The sequence below is a fragment of the Osmerus eperlanus genome, chromosome 9 (genome assembly GCF_963692335.1).
Source record: "Osmerus eperlanus chromosome 9, fOsmEpe2.1, whole genome shotgun sequence".
NCBI lineage: Eukaryota > Metazoa > Chordata > Actinopteri > Osmeriformes > Osmeridae > Osmerus > Osmerus eperlanus.
In genome coordinates, this window is record NC_085026.1 from 15360764 (window position 1) to 15373898 (window position 13135).

The 13135-nt window shown below is 47.0% G+C and overlaps 1 protein-coding gene across 1 annotated transcript in view; it reads left to right on the forward strand.

Moving 5' to 3' along the window:
* The first annotated feature begins 10694 nt into the window (after positions 1-10694).
* The window catches only part of lrfn5a (leucine rich repeat and fibronectin type III domain containing 5a), a 35986-nt gene continuing 33545 nt past the window's right edge, over positions 10695-13135 (forward strand). The window contains exon 1 of the mRNA XM_062470154.1: positions 10695-11522. The gene's annotated coding sequence lies outside the window, so the exon portion shown is untranslated. The remainder of the gene's footprint in view (positions 11523-13135) is intronic.

Genomic DNA, 13135 nt, shown 5'->3' on the forward strand with positions numbered 1-13135 from the left:
CTGGCCTGTTGAGCTACCATGACCTTTGGCATGTTGAGCTGGCGTGTTGAGCTGGCGTGTTGAGCTGGCCTGTTGAGCTGGCCTGTTGAGCTGGCCTGTTGAGCTGGCCTGTTGAGCTGGCCTGTTGAGCTACCATGACCTTTGGCATGTTGAGCTGGCGTGTTGAGCTGGCGTGTTGTGAAAGACATTTGGGGCTTATGTACAATGAATGTGTTTTAAAAGAAGTTTACAGTTGGCTAAGATTCTTGATACAATGAATGTTGATTCAACTCCATTTGGTAGAGATGCCATCTGTAGTTTTATGACACCTAACTAGGAGACATGAAGTCTAGAGACGGGAAGTCTGGGTGACCTGGAAGAGTTCTTGTCACCTGGGGGGGAAGAGACAGTTGGTCTGGAGACAATGTGGATTCAACTGTATTGTTCTAAGGAGTTAACCAATAACATAAGTGATTTGGTATAGCTGCATGTCTGTAGGATGGACCAATGACTTTTGATAACTGTCATATCTATAAAATGGTCTGTTGAAGAATGTTCTGGGGGGTTCAGGGCCATCAGCTGGGTAGTGCTGGTGTCTGTTGGACTCTCCAGTTCCATTCTAGAAAGCTAGATGGAGCTGTATGGAGTTGTCTTTGTGTTATTGTCTTATGTTTGTATGTTGATGATGTTATGTTGGTAATGTTATTATGATTAAGTCATACGTCAAATAAACATTAACTTCACCCGACTTCAGCTTAACGATTGATTCTCTCAAAAACTTCCACGACAGTGTTGACCTGGCGTGATCTTAGGAGTGTTTGGCATGCATGTTTTGTGATGTGTTCAGCTTATGTTTTTGAGATGTGTTGAACCGGCATGTTAGGCATGCACATTCTGAGGCAAGTGAAACAGTCATGTTTTGAGGCGTTCAAAGCGCCTGTTGATGTGTTTTAAGTAGGTGTGTTCTGTAGCATGTTCGACAGGCATGTTCTGAGCCATGTAGAACAGGCATGTGATGCAGTGTTCAGCTTGCATGTTTGGGATGTGTTAAGTAGGCGTGTCTCAATGTTAAACAGACGTTTTCTGAAGCATGTTGAACAGGCATGTTCTGTGGAGTGTTGAACAGGTGTGTTCCTGAGGTGTGTTGAACAGGCATGTTCTGTGGAGTGTTGAACAGGCGTGCTCCTGAGGCGTGTTGAACAGGCGTGTTCCTGAGGCATGTTGAACAGGCGTGTTCCTGAAGCATGTTGAACAGGCGTGTTCTGTGGAGTGTTGAACAGGTGTGTTCCTGAGGCATGTTGAACAGGCGTGTTCCTGAGGTGTGTTGAACAGGCATGTTCTGTGGAGTGTTGAACAGGCGTGTTCCTGAGGCGTGTTGAACAGGCGTGTTCCTGTGGCATGTTGAACAGGCGTGTTCCTGAGGCGTGTTGAACAGGCGTGTTCCTGAGGCATGTTGAACAGGCGTGTTCTGTGGAGTGTTGAACAGGCGTGTTCCTGAGGCATGTTGAACAGGCGTGTTCTGTGGAGTGTTGAACAGGCGTGTTCCTGAGGCGTGTTGAACAGGCATGTTCCTGAGGTGTGTTGAACAGGCATGTTCCTGAGGCATGTTGAACAGGCGTGTTCCTGAGGCGTGTTGAACAGGCGTGTTGTTCTGCTCAAGCGTCTGTGCTGCCCGTACCTCAGCAGCTGCTGCTGTTTGTGTAACCTGAGGAGCGAACAGCCTTCCTGTCTGCAGAATAATAACACACACACTGTCTGAGACACACACGCTTCAAATACACCCACCCACATACACAATCAAACATTGCACACACACATTCTGGCACTCACAAACACATAAAACACACCCACGCACTCAGGCAAGCAAGCACACACACACACATACACACACACACACACACACAAAGGCCTCTGTCTCTCTATCTACCCAGCAGGAGCTGTTTCTATACAGTTCACAACACATCATATAAGTCTCTCTAACTCTCTGTGTACAAACCCCCGTGGCCAATCAGCATTCTCAACTAACCTCACATCATGCAAACACACACACACACACATACAGGAGCGTGGATTACCCTGAGGCCAAGTGACCTCTTCGCTGACCAGGCAAGACTTGCCGTATCGCAAGGCATGGCCAACTCAGAGGATAAACAAGAGAATGGGCACAATACCCCTTCTGTGCCAACGTCTTCAGAGGGACGTTAGAGGAGAAAATGGCTTCGGTCCTTTTCTGCTGTCAGAAACACTGTGTGTACCTGCGTCACACTGTGTGTGTGCCTCACACTGTGTGTGTGTGTGTGTGTGCCTCACACTGTGTGTGTGTACCTGCGTCACACTGTGTGTGTGCCTCACACTGTGTGTGTGTGTGTGCCTCACACTGTGTGTGTGTGTGCCTCACACTGTGTGTGTGTGTGTGCCTCACACTGTGTGTGTGTGTGCCTCACACTGTGTGTGTGTGTGTGCCTCACACTGTGTGTGTGTGTGCCTCACACTGTGTGTGTGTGTGTGTGTGTGCCTCACACTGTGTGGGTGTGTGTGCCTCACACTGTGTGTGTATGTGGGTGTGCCTCACACTGTGTGTGTGTGTGTGTGCCTCACACTGTGTGTGTATGTGTGTGTGTGTGCACGTCACTGTGTGTATGCCCCCTAGACCAACCCCTCCTCCCCTCTTCTCCTCCCTTCACCACAGTACAGATAGGATCCCTCCATGCCCCCCCCTCCCTCCCTCCATCCCCTCCACCTCCCTCCCTCCCCTCTCCTCCCCCCTACACCACAGCACAGATAGGATCCCTCCCTCCTTTCCCACCACGGGGAATATGCGTGTTCTCTTGGGGCGAGCGGAGAGGAGGATGAACAGCAGGGAAAGAGGAGAAAGAAAGAGAGGACAATTGGTACCCTCCCCCCCCCTTCCTCTCTTTTTAATTTAGCACCCCTGTGGTCAGAGGCCTGGTATTAAATCCTGGGTAATAGACTTGGGTTTTGTACAGTCTGCTCATGTGCTGCTCTCTCCCTGCCTCACTCAGGAGTCAGCCTTGTCAGTCGGGATTAAACACTCGAGTGAAATCTCTCTCCTGTGTCTGTATATGGGGTCTGTCTGGCCTGGTCCCTCGTCACATGTCTCCAGTCAGACGGAGACTCCTCTTGAGCGCCCGTAGAGGCATCAGGCGGATGTGTTTGGGGGTAATCATAGGAATCAGCCTCCAAGCCTGCCATTTTGTTTCTAGTAGAGTTGAGATGTGCTAATTTGTTCAATTTCCCCTGCTTTCGTTTGATGAGGATGCTTCTCCTGCGGTTTCCTCCCCCTCCCTCCTCTGGTCGCGTGAAGTATTTAAACAAATATGTAAAACAATCTGTATTCTTGATCTGAGGCAAAGGATCTGTTAACAGAGAATACGGCCCATACTCTTGACCTGGGGAAAGGATCTGTTAACAGAGTGTATGGTTTTATATATACAGACCAGGGGTGAACCAAATGTATATGTTACTTTTAAGATGCATGTTTAAAGTTGTTTTCTCTCTTGAACAGAGATCTTATTGGGATTTTTATTTTTGTTTGAATTGTTTATCACTTGTATTATTGTTTTTATTGATTTTATGTAAAGCACCTTGAGCTACAATTCTTGTATGAAATGTGCTATATAAATAAAGTCTTACTTACTTACTTACTTACTTACTCTGTGACTGAAAACAGTTTCAGACTGACATTTGCAATGGGATGTTAATAAACTCACTCGCTCTGTAATTTTCTCAAATATTTGCCGTTTCATTCACTGGAAGGCGATGTGATTTTGAGAACATTTTTCTTGTGGAAGTGCTTTTTAGAGAGGCTTGATGGATGCACATGGCCACAGCAGATTCTCCATTTTCTTACACACCAATGCGTGCACAGATGCACACACACACACTCACATCCCCCCTGTGGGCTGTTTCAAGTAATCCTTCTCTTTCCATAGGAGCAGGTCATGAGTTGATGAACGTGTGTCTATTCCCGGTGTCAGACTCAGCTGGACAGGAGAGGAGATCTAGTCTAGATGGGAGGATGAGAATCTTGTTAGAACTCATTGCCAGACTGCTTGACATGACTTGACAGCATGGGAGACCTTTATCTCTGATTAGAATAAGACCTGAGAGGCCATGTCCTCACCTCATCTCTCTCCCTTTCCCATGAACAGAAGCCAGCATGGTGTTACCCACAGTACACTGCACGAGAACGCTTTAGATCTTGCTTGTAAAATGTGTTATTTAATAGGTTTAAATTTTGCTTGTAAAAAGTGTTATCTAAAGTGTTCAAGGCCTCGGCAAGCTAGTAAGTCTTACTACCGCATATTAATGTCAATAAGCATATTATAAGAGCCTTATCACCTATTGACTAATGGTTGTCTGATCTTACATTGATGCTGACCCTAACTCTCACCCTTGCCCTAACCTTAAATCTAAATTACACACAATCATGTTAATAGGCATCTTATAAGGGCCTTAATAAGCACCTTATAAGGGCCTTAATTTTTGTTGGTATAGTCTGTCTCAAACAGGAGTGGGGCTGCTGTAACCAGCTAAAAATCACCGGATTGCACGTCAGGTCGTGTTTGTTGGTCATCTGAGAAGGGTGGTCATGTGACTGCTGTGTCAACCTTGTCGTGCTGATGACAGCGTCTGTTATGCGCTGTAAAGGTGATAAGCTGTTGGTCATCTCCCTGCCCTGCTGTGTGTGTGTGTGTGTGATGATCTCCCAGAGGGCTACAGGGCTTATGTCACATTACATTTACATTTTAGTCATTTAGCAGACGCTCTTATCCAGAGCATCTTACAGTAAGTACAGGGACATTCCCCCTGAGGCAAGTAGGGTGAAGTGCCTTGCCCAAGGACACAACGTCATTTGGTACAGCCGGGAATCGAACTGGCAACCTTCTGATTATTAGCCCGATTCCCTAACCGCTCATCCACCTGACTCCCTGACAATATCAGGGAGTGTGTGTGTGTGTCTGATCTCCCAGAGGGCTACAGGGCTTATGTCACATTATCAGGGAGTGTGGCTGTGTTTCCCATGGGGAGGATGAAGAGACACGTTGTGTAAACAAGATGGACAGCTGTCACAGCCAACGCCTGACTTGGTCCCGCCTCTGGTCAGCAGCTCCCCCGCCTCCCCCCCCTCACCTCACCTCACAGCCTCCTGATGGGTGAGGAACAGACTGTGAAGTCATCCATCAACAGCAGTCTCGGTGCCTGTCTCACTTTAGCTCTCCGTCTCTGCCGTTCCCAGCCAGCCGCCTCTCTGGCTTGTCATCCTCTCCTCTTCTTCCTGGCTCTCTCTCTCTCTCTCTCTCTCTCTCTCTCTCTCTCTCTCTCTCTCTCTCTCTCTCTCTCTCTCTCTCTCTCTCTGTCCTTGTGGGCGACTGTCAATCTCAACCCCCGACTTCTCTCTCTCTCTGTCCTTGTGGGCGATCTAACATTGGAATGCTAACAATAAACAACCCCACAACCTCCCCTCTTTCACTGTCATTCTCAACCCCCTACTCCTCTCTCTCTCTCTCTCTCTCTCTCTCTCTCTCTATGTGTAATTAAGTTCTACCCGTGTGTTCATAGCTCAGACCAGCTGCCCTGAGGCCCGTGAATGGACGGCCTCTTCTGAATGGCAGTCATTCACTTCTCTTCTTTTCTCTTCTCTCCTCTCTTCTCTGTTCCAGTCCTCTTCTCTCCTTTCTTTTCCAGTCCTCTCCTCTTCTCCCCTTTTCTCTTCCTCGGTTGCTTTGTTGAGCATCCAAGTGCAGCATGGCCAGATAGCCAGTGAGACGAAACAGACAACAGCCTAGGCAGCCGCAGTGCTTCTCCAACCACCCAATACACCGGCCAAACACAATACTCATATGCTTCATTCTCTCTCTCCATCTCTCTCTCTCCATATTTCCATTTCTCCATCGCTCTGTCCATCTCTTTCTCTCTCTCTATCTCTCCATGTCTCTCCACCTCTCTCTCCATCTCTCTCTACCTCTCTCTCTCCATCTCTCTCTACCTCTCTGCCTCTCTCTACCTCTTTCTCTCTTTTCACTGCTCCTCCTTTGTGTCTGGTCCACTTCTCTCTTTGTCCATCCATTCTAGAGTGTTCCATCCTGCTTCCCCGGGCGAACCAGAGAGCACCGTGATCGTAGTGTTTGCGTGCTATCCAGCTCTCTGATAAGTGGCCAGTCACATAGTCTTACTCACTGTTTGTGGGTAAACATCCACGTGTCAATGAATTGATGTCCTTGAGTCAAAGTATTGTTCGATTCTGTTAGTAGTGAGTAAATGACACGTTGTCCATGGCATATAGTTAAGTGCTTGGTAGTTGATACAGGATGGACAGAGAGAGAGGGAGAGAGAGGCAGAGAGAGAGAGGGACAATGAGAGAAAGAGAGGGAGAGAGACAGAGAGAGAGAGAGAGAGAGAGAGAGAGAGAGAGAGAGAGAGAGAGAGAGAGAGAGAGAGAGAGAGAGAGAGAGAGAGAGAGAGAGAGAGAGAGAGAGAGAGAGAGAGAGAGAGAGAGAGAGAGAGAGAGAGAGAGAGAGAGAGAGAGAGAGAGAGAGAGAGAGGGATAGCTAGAGAGACAGAAAAGATACAAATAAAGAGACAAAAAGAGAGAGGGGCAAATAGAGAGTCAGAGAGAGATAGAGACCTTCTCTGTCTCCATAGACTAACACAGTCCACTTCAGTACATCCCAGTGCATCAGGTGGAGCCTAGTCCAACACCTAACACTTGTACACAGCTCTCCCCAGTATCCATGCCTTGGTTATTCAGCACCACTGGTCCTCCCCCCTCAGAGAAACTCGTCACATATTTCTGAAGAAAAACAAACATCTCTCAGAAGTCAATGTGGCGTGTGGCTGTCTGCTGGCTCTCTGCTTCCTGCTGTTGATGGTGTGACCAAACACCCTTGGTTCTTTCATTTCACACCATTTCCCAGATCTCCAAATGCAAAATGGCCGTTAAATTGGACATTGTTTCCTGGGAGAGGGTGTTTTGTCTCTGTAATTTGACCGTGGAGACAAAGTCATGTTCCATTGTGTGTTGCGTTCTGGGAATACATTTCGATTGCCATTAGACAATAATACATTCTGACTGGTTGTAATTACTGTTTAAATATCTAATCTGGAAGGGTGACATTGTTTCATCAGGAGTCTTAATTACACTGTCCTGCAGCATATTCTGTTTCGTCACTGTCCTTTATGATGGTTTGTCATAACCTCACCCAAAACGGAATGAGGTGATTTTGAAAAAATATTGGTAACCTGCCCTCACTTCATCCCCCCCTGGTCTCTCTCACAAACTCTGTGAGCCTTTCTCTTTATTTCTGTCTTTCTATCTATTTCCCTCTTTACCAGATTCCTGCCTTAGCTTCCTGATTTGCCCAGTAATGATGACAGACATCTCCAGTGACTGCTCCCATTGGCAGACACAGCACCACTGATTACAGTCCCGCCCCCAGCCTCACCTCGGAGAACAACTATCAATCTTATTAAGACTACAGAGCAAATCATTCTTCCTTTGAGGGGTTTGTGTGTGTGCCTGTGTGTGTGTGTGCCTGTGTGTGTGTGCCTGTGTGTGTGTGCCTGTGTGTGTGTGTGTGCCTGTGTGTGTGTGTGCCTGTGTGTGTGTGCCTGTGTGAGGTGTGTGCCTATGTGTGCGTACCTGTGTGTGTGTGCCTGTATGTGTTTGTGTGTGTGTGTTTGTGTGTGTGTGTGTGCCTGTGTGAGGTGTGTGTGTGTGTCTGTGTGCGTGTGTGTGTGTGCTTGTGTGAGGTGTGTGCCTATGTGTGTACCTGTGTGTGTGTGCCTGTATGTGTGTGTGTGTGTGTGTGTATGCCTGTGTGAGGTGTGTGCCTATATGTGCGTAGCTGTGTGTGTGTGCCTGTATGTGTGCGTGTGTGTGTGTGTGTTTGTGTGTATGTGTGTGCGTGTGTGTGTGTGTGTTTGTGTGTGTGTGTGCGTGTGTGTGTGTGCCTGTGTGAGGTGTGTGTGTGTGTGTGTGTGTGTTTGTGTGTGTGTGAAAGAAGATATGTGGAGGGATGGGTAGAGCTGAGGATGGAGAGGTTTGAATTGGGGTAAAAGCACAATTGCATATTTGGAATCCACTTTAGAAAGGATATTTATTGTGCGCAAGCTGTTGGCTGTTACATGTGTCACGGAGTATAGTGTGAGATTCTGTCACCTGGCACCAAGCTTGCAGAATTAACAGCAGGGGTTTCCAGTTTCCAGTTTCCTTGTACAGAGAGTAAGAGAACAAGAGCCAAAATGGAAATGTAGCCAAAATGGAGTCTGTCTATCCCCAGTCAAATGACATCTGGTCAGAACGGAAATACTTTCGCACCTACACTGGAGTTTGGTTTCCTGGCAGGTATCATTTCAATGAGCCAACTTACAGACAATGGTTGAGTCATAAGAGAAAAAAATCTGGAAATAGTTTAGTTTGGGATTGCTGTTGGTATTTATAAAAAACTCTTTCTTTCTTCCTATCTGTATTGCTACATTTGTATTTTTTACCTCTACCTCACCCTCCTCCCTGGTTCTTTTTCTGTGCATCAACTAGCCTACCGTCGCTAGTCGATGTCTCTTTCGCTCCACCTTTTTCTCTCTCTCCTCCTCTCTGCCCACTCTTCCCTCCCTCATCCCCCTTTTCTCTCTCTCTCCAGCTACCTGCGAGGACGCCTGCCTCCAGCCTGCATATGCATGAGCTACATGGGGAGCAGCGCTCCTCGTGCTCAGAGCTCCACGTGCTCAGAGCCGGTGAGGAACTCATTTCACATCAGCATGCTCATTATCTGGGAAACACATGAAAGCCAACTCTCCTCGTACCTGTCACTGCCGCGCCGTCGCGCATGACTGCAGGAAAGAAGAGGTTAATCTACATCACAGCACTTTGCCCTTTGTGTCAAAATACCGCTGAATGTCACTGAAAAAAAGACAAGACCAAAACTATGGAACGTCCGTTTACAAACCGTTCAAACTAACCGTTTAATTGATTCATTGTTGTCAATAAATAATATGTGTGTGTGTATGTGTGTGCATTTTATTTTTTAACAAATCTGTGGGATACTTAGATAAGTATGCCATGGTACATAGCTATTTTTAATAATTTAAGGAGTTTTCCCTCTAAAAACGAACAATGCTTATTCGGTTAATATCATAGGAGCGGGTGTGCTTTACAAAGCACTGCACAATGACGAAACTCTGAAAATACAAGACATCCACTCAAGATGTACGCGCGTGGGCTACATGAAGTTGACTGATTGTGAAATCGTGGGAGCTCACGTCACGAAACGCACAATGTTCACTGACGCGCTCACAATCATAATTGCCGATGCGGCAAGATTCAGTTATAAAAAGGCATCGTTTCCACGGCGACATTACAGGTATGACGCGATATCTCAAACAGTATTTATCACACTTCCTCTGTCCTTAGAGAGGTGCTGCTCCGCCGGCCGGGCAGAGCGCCGAGCGCTATCCGTGGTGCTGAATGCCCTGCATCTAAAGTATTCCTCGGGGACAGAGACCGAGGCAGCTCCTTGAAATGAGGATAAACTCGATCACTCAGAGTGTACGTTCTCCTGCCTGCTTCTAAAGCTCCAGTCTGGAAGATCTTAACTGAAGAAGTACACCATGAACCTTTGAGCACGTGACACACGCACACACACACACACACACACACACACACACACACACACACACACACACATACATACATACATACATACATACATACATACATACATACATACATACATACATACATACATGTATGAAAATAGAGGTGCCCTATTGGAAGGCTTTTTCTATTCCATTATTCAGCCCAACAAAGAAATAGGTTTATATTCCTGCATTGTTTACGTTTAGAAATGGAGTAATGCTGTGCTCCATCTTGTGACGCCTGATTGATAGGACCACCCCGGTGGTCGTAAGAGGGGCACGTTCATGTTAGCTGCTCACAACAGCTCTGATGCCTAATAGAGTCAGGTGGCTGAGCGGTTATGGAATCGGGCTAGTAATCCGAAGGTTTCCAGTTTGATTCCCGGTCATGCTAACTGACGTTGTGTCCTTGGGAAAGGCACTTCACCCTACTTGCCTCGGGGGAATGTCCCTGTACTTACTGTAAGTCGCTCTGGATAAGAGCGTCTGCTAAATGACTAAATGTAAATGTAATAGCAGTCATGCACTGGTTGAATAAAATCAATATCCTTAAGTAAACTATAAGCCTTTTATTTGGCCGGCTACCTGAGTGGTAAAACTGTAGTGGGGCCATAGATCTGTTTAGACCTGTGATCACCTCCAGTTATAGGACAATGATACATGCCGTTTACATAGCAGGGTAATTCATTCCCTGCTATGTAATATAGCTTGTGGACCAAGCTATATTACAGTTAAATGTCAAGTCACTGTATACAACAACAACAGTCTGTAACCATGCCCTTTTTTGTCATAAATGTTCATCTCAATTGACTTCACACACAGATTTTGGGAGATAGAGAGAGAGAGAGAGAGAGAGAGAGAGAGAGAGAGAGAGAGAGAGAGAGAGAGAGAGAGAGCGAGAGAGAGAGAGCGAGAGAGAGAGAGATAGAGAGAGAGAGAGAGAGAGAGAGAGAGAGAGAGAGAGAGAGAGAGAGAGAGAGAGAGAGAGAGAGAGAGAGAGCGGGAGAGAGACATAACGAGTCAGTAAAGTAATGATTCTATCTCTTTTATTTAGTCGAGAGTATAGAAAGAGAATACTGAAGCGGGAATTCCAGGTTCCCAGAGCGAGGTTAACTCATCCTGGTACAACTGTCGAGGGTTTAAACCGAGCCATCTATATTTGGATAATGAAACAGTGTCGTGGGGGCATAATACCGGAGTAGGCTATAAACCGAAGCACGGGAAAGAGAGAATGAGCGCTGTTTGACAAGGAGGCTGGCTATTGACACTCCGTCACCTTTTGGATTAACTCTGTGCGGAGGAAGAGCGAGGGGAAGTGCGCGCAAGGTGCAGCGGTGCAACGGTCCCCCTGCTGAGATCTGATCTGAGATCCCCGTAGCGGCCACTTTACCGCTCTCAGCTGCGGAGACGGAGACGCGCGCTCAGCTAAATAGAGCAAGCAGGGTTTTTTTTAAACTGCGGAGGAAAGCTTCTACGGTGGCGAAGCGCGTCGACGAGCGGGTGAAAGAATGGCAAGTTCTCCGTCGACTCTGAAGCGAAAACAAGCACCCGTTTTTCAGAAGAGGATTCCTTCGAAGCGCGTTGGAATTTGACTGTTTCTCGGTGCGGTTGTCTTGGATTGTATTTTCCAACGGTGGTAAACCGGAGCACCAGAGGATTGTGAGGGGTTATCGAATACAAACGGATGGCATACCAGTCAAGCACACAGAGGAGATGGGCAGCGCGGAGTTGTGCGCTATGAAATCCAGCGCATCTTGTGTCGATATAATTTAGCTACAATCCAATGGGGCCAAACAGAATCGGAACATGGGAACCTATGAAATGTGAGAAGATCCGATTTCCCTGACCCTCGGTGCTGAGAGCTGGGCTGGCGTTCCTTCTTTGAGGTAAACTTTTACTCATATCAATTGTAAGTCTCCTCGTATGTATGGCTTGCCGGCTTAGCCTATACGCAAATTGTTCAGTTATAGGTAACCGTCTGTACTGAACTCAGCTACTCATGGATAGGTAGACCACAGGACGTTTGTGAAACCAGCAAAGTATCCTAATGCTCGGCTGCAATGCAAGGTCAAAAACAAGCCTTACACAGCGGCAGGTTCGAAGGAATTCAGGCAGGATAAGGTTGCTGCCCGTGGTGAATAAATGTCGGCAGGATATCTGAGTACTGTGGGATCATGTGATTGGTCAGTTCGATTCATTCGTTTAGTCTTCGTCCGTTTGAAGTGTTTTTAGCGTAGTTGTTTTTTTTTTTTTGTTTTTTTTTGGGGGGGGGTGATAATTGTGGTGGTGGTGGTCCTGTGTGTGTGTGGTTGGTGTTAGCATGGCGCTAAGGCAGACCCTTCTCCCCGGCCTCACCCTCGTTATAGGGGCTAGATTGAAATCAGCTCCATTGTCTATCAGCAGCTCTGACGTCCATTTACACTGTGTGTGTGTGTGTGTATGCGCTCGCGTGTGTGTGCGTGTGTTGTCGGTGGAGTCTTTACCCCTGGCTCTGCTTCAAACGGTAATGGTTTCAGGCGTCTCCCCCTGTCCTGCTCGAGCCCACGTACATTCTCTCACCACTAAATCTGTCCATCAGTGAAAGGCTGTAGGCTGCCAGGGCCACGGTAAAAATAATCAAGATAATTTGACGGAACGAGACAATAAATAATATTATTTGCCAATACGCATTCAATCTAATCTAGCCTACTGTGTGCGCTACTATTCAAAGGCGAGAGGCGTGAAGTATAGATTTGATTTAAGGCGGTGAATGGATTTGATTTAAGAGCAACACCGGCACAGCGTGCGGAGCCTATTGATCGACCTCAGTGGGCATTCCGCTTGTTGTCAGCTCATCAGAAGACATCATGAACTATAGTTTCATTACAACACAGCACCATATTTAAGCACATCCGAATAAATATAAAGTTTATGGACAAACAAAGCTGAAAATGGAGAGAGATGGGATGGTTGGATAGTGCATGTCCCTGCTCCAGTCCCTCCCGACTCGATTTAAAGACACGAAATTAAATCATCAGAGTGCGCGATACACGGACCACAACTCATTACCAACTTTAGGTTTACACTGTAGAGCTGATGCCTATCTCTATCCGTGGCCTTCTCCGTCGGGTTTTCAGAATAGCAGCGCGGGCTGGTGGTGTTATAATTCGACTTGCCTTCTTGGTGCGTGTGCTGCTCAGAGGCAGAGTTAGGCGCGAGAGTTACTGCTTGGAGACCGCAGCACCGCCGGAAAACTGATTACGGTGGATTAGAACACACCTTTAAAGGAAAACGTATCTGATTATGCGTTCTCTGATTGGAGGATTATTGGGTTAGTCGACTCACACCTTCGAAATAGGAATGATTATAGGTTTTGTATTCCCTATGTGGTTGAGTTGGCCAACCCCGGTGTCACAGCCGTCCGCACAGCCTGGAGACCATTTTAATTACTCTGGGCACAGCTTATGATGATGTCGCGTGCCAGAGCCAATACGAAAGCTAACACAACGCTGTAGGCTAT